This window comes from Pteropus alecto, unplaced genomic scaffold (assembly GCF_000325575.1).
Source record: "Pteropus alecto unplaced genomic scaffold, ASM32557v1 scaffold7, whole genome shotgun sequence".
In the NCBI taxonomy this organism is placed as follows: Eukaryota; Metazoa; Chordata; class Mammalia; order Chiroptera; family Pteropodidae; genus Pteropus; species Pteropus alecto.
This window is the reverse complement of record NW_006494614.1, coordinates 9,215,785-9,223,313: the sequence shown is the minus strand read 5'-3', so window position 1 is coordinate 9,223,313 and position 7,529 is coordinate 9,215,785. Positions and strand designations below refer to the sequence as shown.

General features: G+C 39.5%; 1 protein-coding gene across 2 annotated transcripts in view; it reads right to left on the bottom strand.

Annotated features, from left to right (window-relative positions):
* Positions 1 to 7,529, bottom strand: part of BACH2 (BTB domain and CNC homolog 2) — a 309,638-nt gene that overhangs the window by 80,340 nt on the left and 221,769 nt on the right. Inside the window, exon 1 of one of the 2 annotated variants that reach the window (XM_025042866.1) lies at positions 5,757 to 5,885. The exons of the other annotated variant lie outside the window; for it this stretch is intronic. The gene's annotated coding sequence lies outside the window, so the exon portion shown is untranslated. Of the gene's footprint in view, positions 1 to 5,756; positions 5,886 to 7,529 lie in introns of those variants that run through there. 2 annotated transcript variants of the gene reach the window in all.

Sequence of the window (7,529 nt, the reverse complement as noted above, 5' to 3'; positions counted from 1 at the left end):
GTATGTTCACCCCCTCGAAAAGCTACACAGACCACAACTTTTATCAGTCTAAGACACAGTATTAATGAAGGCAAACTCACTTATCAACTCACTCATCCACTCTTTATTCATTATTGGGTCACATTAAAAAATTAAAATATCAAACAGTTTTGAAGGTAAAAGTATAAATCAAAAAAGCTAAAGAAAATCTACAGTGGGAAATCTGAAAGGCTGCAATTCACAAAAGAGTAGAATAGTAAGTTTTTCAGACAACCTGTCATGTCTAGAATGTTTCAGATGAAAAGAAATGAATATACCTTGCAGGTAATGAAAAAGACCAAATTATAAACTATTTCACTTGAAATTCCAACCACGTTTCCTGTAGAAACAGTGCATTAAGTAAATACTTCTATGAATCAATCACTAAATTATTAAGTAATTGCTTAGTAAATTTCTGTCCTTATCAAGCATGCTTTTTTAAAAAAGTTATTTACTATGAAATGGTAAGGGTTAGTTTTTATAAAAGAAAGTTATCAAGTCTATAGAAATTTTAGAGTGCACAGTGCCATTAAAATTACAATCTTATTACTTTTGGATTGGAAACACTTTTCAATTCCATCAAGACCTAAACTTCTTACTTAAAGTGGAAAGCAATCCAATTTCAGTATTTTCTAATGGAAAAGTGCAGTGCCTGTCACTTAATGTCTCTCATGCTTTAGACAGCTAAAGTAAGGGTCTGATATAGAACAGCTAAAATGTTCTGTGTTCTTTATTTACTCAAACACTCCATCTGCATGTGTACTAGTTAGTACCAAGGGAACTGAAATTTAAGGTTGTTGTTAGGAGGAAGCACTTGTAATTGTATCAGATCCTTAATAGCTTGGAATGATTCTCATGCTTCACTATAAACTTCCATTTTCCTTGACCTTTTGGGAGGAAGTTCAATTTACTGACATCATTTGTGATAATGGTTTTTACTGCACAGTTGAAAAATATTTTTAAAAAATTAGTGACAATCATAATAAGCCCAGTTCTTTGGTGCTGGTGTTGTTTCACTTATTCTTTTAAACAGACCAAAATAAAAAATAATGTAAACTTCCAAAATATCCAGTAACAAAATAGTTACAACTGTATGGCGAGGCAGGGTGTGATACACAGGCTGAGCTAAAAAAAATAGTAGAACATTGGTAGCTGACTATATATATTAATCTAAAGGTAATAAAGGATTAAAGATACAGTGTACATCCATCAACCTGGAAAGCATTAGAAAGTTTGACAATATCTAGTGTTTGTGAAGATGTAAGGCAACAAGGACTCTCATACACTGACGGCTGATTCACCCTCTTTGGAAAACAGTTTGGCATTATCTAGTAAAGCTGAAGATGTGACCCAGTAATTCCATTCCTAGGTTATACCCAAGAGACACTCCTGCATGTCCATAATAGGAACTCTATACAAGTGTGTTCATAGCATTGTTCAGTTTAACTCCCAACTGGAAATAATGTGCAATGTCCATCAGTAGCAGAATGAATAAATACACTGAGATACAGTCATATATTCATATTCAAATTCAAGCCACATGCAACAACATGAATGAATCTCACAAACCTAATGTTGAATACTGAGCTAGAGAAGCAAGACACAAAATAATAACACTCAAATTCCATTTATATCAAGTTCAAAAACAGGCAAAACTTAAAGATCTAGGGACATACATAGGTGGTAAAACTATAAAGAAAAGACTCAGAGGTTCCGTTTGTGGGGAGAGAGTTGCTATTGGAAAGTGGCACTAGGGGGTCTCAGGTGCTGTCACAATGTTCTATTTCTTGACATTGGTGATAAGTAGATGTGTGTTTACTCTGTGTTAAATTACATATTTGTCATGCACTTTGCTATATCTATATTATATTTTATGATTAAAAAATCCCAGCTAACCCCAAATGAAAATTGTAAGAGAAGGCTAACAACTCAAGTTACCCTGTCTTGAGTTCTGTGACCTAATTACAAAGGTCCTAGGGTGGACTTTCGATTTAAATGAAAACACACGCCCACGACTTACAGCCTACCATTTAAGGTTAGAAGGGTCCTTAAAGGGAATCAAAGCGACTGATTCCAATTTGTACATTTTAAATCAGAGTCTGCAAAAATGGGCAGAATGTGGGGACAAAACCTTTTGGGAGGTGGTAAAAAATCTGGGTCCAGACTTTTGCTTCAGAGCAAAACCCTTTTCAGAGATCCCTTGTTTCACCTTCCTTCCTGTGAAAGCCAAATCACTTCAATGCACTTCTCCTTCCTTAATTATAAAATGAGGAAATGAACTAGGTGACCTGGCAAAGTATTTCTACTTCTAATTTCTATGGTTCTATGAGAGTACAGAAACTTTAGGAAAAACTTGAAACATGAGCTTTTCTAACTCATTCAACAACATGAATGAGGCTTTTTTAGAAAGTTAGAGATGCTCAAAATAACACAGCTGGCTGGAAAGGAAAAATACCATCACATAACTTGGGCCAGATGAAGAAGACAGGAAGAGCTGCCCAATGACAGTTTGAACTTTTACCTCTTATAAATGGAGTCGACTGAAAGGAAGGATGATCAAGGGCCAATTTTCTCCTATCAGTGGAACACGATGCTTATAAGTACTGAGCAATAGTTCAACACTTTGCTCTCCCCATACCCTCCGCCCTCTGCCCAAAGTAGTGATCTGGTGTGCAGGACGGGATCGCAGAAGCTGTCTCAGATATGTGGCTACAGAATCAAGTATGGCGTCCATCCTTTCTCTTGTCTGAGTCTCCACCCAGTGATGTAAGGTGAGACTACACTGTTTGGGGGCCAGAGGGAAGGCTATGGCTTGGGCTTAACAGTAACATAATGCATATTCTGTCATCTAAAGGCATAGATGAAAAAATGACATGCTTTAAAATCATTGGGTGAAAGGGACTCTATGCCAAGTCATCTAAGATACATGATTACTGCTGGTGGAGGTTGTGTGATGGTGGGGGTAGGGGTATGGGTAAGGGAGGGGAGCAGGTATGGCGAAAGTGTGGAATTAGGGATTAGCAGATTTGAATCCGCGGCTATGTGATCATCTACCCTACTTTTCTTTTATATATTTTGATGCTTGCTTTTGGTTCTTTTGTGGTAACCCCCCAGCTAAGACTGTATCCAAAGCCCCCATTTATTCTGCTGAGGTAGGTCCTTTTCTACCTGTGGCAAGTTTTCTTTTTCTATCTTGTCATTCCCAGTTTGTCTCTGGTGCTCTTTCTTTGCATCTATGTTCTCCATTTATATTCATTTCTCATACATCAATCTCTATTTCCTATTAGCATTTGCTTCTTGCCTATTAGGAGTTAGAGGACAGAGAAAAGTCATTTCTTTTCTACATTTTTCTTTATCAGGGCATCTGTGTGAAATATTCTTTCCCAGTGTCCCCTTTCCTCCCCTCCTAGCCAGAGAAATATTACCCTAGAGCTTAAGGCTGCTAATGTGAGAAGAAATTATGAACAGTGATTAGGAGGCTAAATGAGGGTGGTGGAACCTATTTACTTCATTAAGGTTCCTTCAGGGAAAATGCAAGGACGGGAAACTGAGAGATAAGGGTTAATACTAAAAGAATAAAAGATCCATTTGACTCAGTGCAATCTTCAGTCTGCCTGGATTCTATCAGACACCCTTCTCCATGGGGAAATCATTACAGAGAAATGACATGCAAACTGCGCCATAAAGCATCTGAGTCAAACCAGAGGGAGGATGACTCAACGGATCATTTTACATTTTAATAGAAGGCACTGCAGATTCGTACCTAGTGCACAGTTCAACACAGGGCGCACATCCCCTCCCCAAAACTTCTCCATCGGGTAGGAGGGGAGTTCCCAGAACCTGACAGAAATTATTCTGTCTTAGAAAAGAACCAAGTCAAAACTTACAACAGAGAATCATACACTAAGAAAAGACAACAGATAGTCAAATGCAGAAAAAAGGGGAGACTGCAAGTCTAATCCCAACTTTAGCATTACTGTCAAACCTACTGTCGAAACCTGAACTGAGCCATCGGTGGACTTCATATCTGACGGGGGAGGGGAGAAGAGGAAGAGGAAGAGGGAAGGAGAAAAGGAAGAAGGGAGAAGGGAGAGAAAATGGAGGAAAGAAGAGAACATCTAAGCGTTGTCCTTAAAAATTTTTGCTCCTTAAATTAGCTTCAAGAGACTTTACTGTGTAAATTACTGTCAGAAGTTTACCCACAAGGTCAGTGACAATGCTGGGCTTGGGTGTCCATGTACAGTCAAGAAACAATATTAGCAATGTCATTGTTGCTAGCATGCTTTCTGGGCTAGTTACTGATTATCGGTGCTGATATGAATAACTTGCCAATGTTAGATTCATCTGACTAGGAATTACAATGCTCAAGACTGGATTATCAAACCTAACTCCTTCTCAGGGAGGTGACCTCCAGGTGCACTTTTGACAGAAAGGTCTGCCTGTACATAAAGAATATCCACAGTTATATGGCTGTTCATCCTTGTGATCTCTGTCTGCCCTGCTTCCTGAGAGGACACACTGCTTACAGGTGGGTAAGAAAACAGAAGTGAGTCACCAAGGCTTGGCAGAAATACAGCCTTCACAGAAAAGGTTCTTAATAAGAGGAAAATTGCTTCTTTCACACATCAAGGTCTTTTGGACATCATGGTTCTGTCTGAAATATCTTCCCTGCAGAGATGCAAACTGGGATGGGTGAAGTTTAGATTGCAAGATGGTTCATCTGGTAACTAGAACAATCAAAACTCAGCACCCAAGGCAGGCAACATCTAATTGGGGCAGAGAAGTCATCCAGCTCAAGGGTCATTTTGGGAAATGATTTGGGAAAGATTTGTGAATTTCTACCGAAGCCTGGGTACCCTTACTCCTGTTTTTCTATTTAAAAGTGATTAAAACCACAAGGCTAATCCATTGGTCAGCAGTTTGTGAAATCCCATATCAGGTAATAAAAGCACTTGGACCATCTGTCACCATATAGGAGATCAAACGGAGCTGGAATATTAACACACATGTGAAATGGTCTCCTGGGAGAATGGGGAAAAGGCAGGAGGTCAGTGAAGAGAGATGGGGGGCAGGAGGATGTGCTCAGAGCCTTCCAAGTCCCTGTCCTGTCCTTGGCAGCCCCTCAGAGTAATGATGATTGTTACCAACAGAGACAGGGACACAAATGCTTCCTGACACTGAGTATGCTGTTTAAAATATAAATCCTATCATATGCCTATACTATAACACCACTCACATACACCATTTGTACGCCACAGGATATGCTTCAGATAATGCAAAGTATATTAAAGAAAGGATTATTTTCTAACTTACTCATTATAAAAAGTCAAAATTGCACTGCCATGGGGGAGAAAATGCCCTCTTTCTAAATGGTTAGGAAGGGGTTTCTGACAAGGGCCAGCCCTCAGGCCAGGTGATACTGGAGAAGCACAGAGAAGCACCAGAAGCACCAGCCAGGAAGAGACTTCTCAGCTGTTCTTGACTCTGCAATGTACCTGCTTCTCCTTCTATTCCTAGACAGAAGGGCCTCAGTTTGAGTCCCTGCTCTCCCACTTCCTAGCTGAAGGGCTTTGGGTACATTAATTAGAGTCTGTAATCCTCGGTCTTTCCATCTGTAAAAGGGCTATGGGAAGATTAAATAAGACAAAGCAATAGGTATTTATGATGGTCTTTGTTTTACAGTTAACACTTCACAAATAAAATTATTATGAAAAGAAAAATAAATCTTTGTACATTACATTAATTTGTAGTTCTGCACAGATGGAGAGTTTCTTATCTTGAGTAAAACTGGGCTGCACGAAGAATGATGTATATCCTTGTTTGCCAGATTCTCCTGCTTAAACTTAGGGAAAGGACAATTTGCTTGATTTCCATCCACGGCCTGTGAGAAAATGATGGGACAATTCATGGGATCTGGCAACTTCAGCTGTGACACCATTGCAGTCTTTCCTCCACAACATCCTACAATAACCATGAAGGTCAAAAACGGCAGTGGGTCTGAGAGCTCTCGGAGAAGTTTAAAGTACTCTGCTTGCATCAGGAATTATCTTCACCACCATTTGACTAATTCTTCACATTATTATGTTAAGATTGTCTACTCTTATGGGCACTTAACCCCGATATATTTCTCTTTCATACCAAGAGAAGGCACCTGGCAGATGAGTGACTTGTATTGCTTCTCATCTAGTAACATTTCCTAAAAGATTCTATTCCCTTATATTTGCTAAAAGTGCATGCTTTGAACAATCCACCTTCTTGTTACAGGCTTTCCTCTCTGCTATCTTTGCATATGTTTAATAAAAATCAGAATTTGTAGTTCTGTACAGACTGCCTCTCTCATCATAAGAGGCAGTAAGGTGTAGTGGTGACAAGCCATGCTCTGGAGCCAGTCTGTTGGCATCTAAATACGGACTGCTATGTCCACTCACACAAAGCCCATAAGCTCTCTGTAAGCTTTCCTCATCTATAATACAGTTGTCATCAGGAGTAAGCAATTTAAAACACAAATACGCAAAGTTCTTAGAACAATTCCTAGAGTGTCGCAAGCACTCACTAAATACAGTACACATTATGGTTTACAGAGACAGCGTAGTGTAATGGTTGAGAATACAGGCTCTAGAGCCAGGCTGCCCAGCTTTGAATTCTGCCTATGCCACTCACAAACTGCAAAATCTCCAGCAAGATACTTTTTTGTGTCTCAGTTTTCTGACTCATTCAAAAAGGATATGATAAACAGTACCTATCTGGCAGGGTTGTGAGGATTAAAACACTCCATCAGTTTATTTGTTCATTAGTTCATTAATTCACTCATTCAACATGTAGTAAGTGTTCAATAAAATTAGCTCTTCTTCCTCAACCATACCAACTTTCCCATTACCAGATTTACAATGACTTGTCTTTTTTTTTCACATTGGAATTGTCTGCTTTATCCCTGCACACATAACTCAGACTCTCCCAGTCACCTTCCTGTCTCTTGGAATTAACAATAGTTCTCAAATTGCATGGATGTAGGGTGACTGGAGTGGGGCTGGAAATCTGCATTTTAACCCCATGGCAGCTGATCCAAGGCAGCCCTACAAATCAGGAATGTCCATCCTGCTGCTTCCTATTGATGACACGAGCAGCTTACTTAAGTTCTGTCTCCTTATATGAGAAAGGAAGACAAAACCTGCCTCCTCAGAGATTGTTTTGAGACTTAAGTGTGATGGCTCACTCCCTGACCTCCTTAAGGTCTTTGCTCAGACGTAACCTTTTCAGGAAGATTTTCTTGACCACCGTACTTAAACCCCAAGCCCAGACTCCTGCTTTTACTCTACCTTCCTTCCCTGCTTTATGTTACTTTTGTTTTTGCTGAGGTCTCTTTCAAATCTCTTCTGCACACATCTTCCTAAGCTCTCTGGAGCTGCCTGTCTTTTCTGGGCTGCCAGGTCACCTTGCCTATCCATTTATCCATAGAAAACTCAGTCTATTCTGAGCAACACAAATGTTAGAGAAAGCTAATAAAATGACCT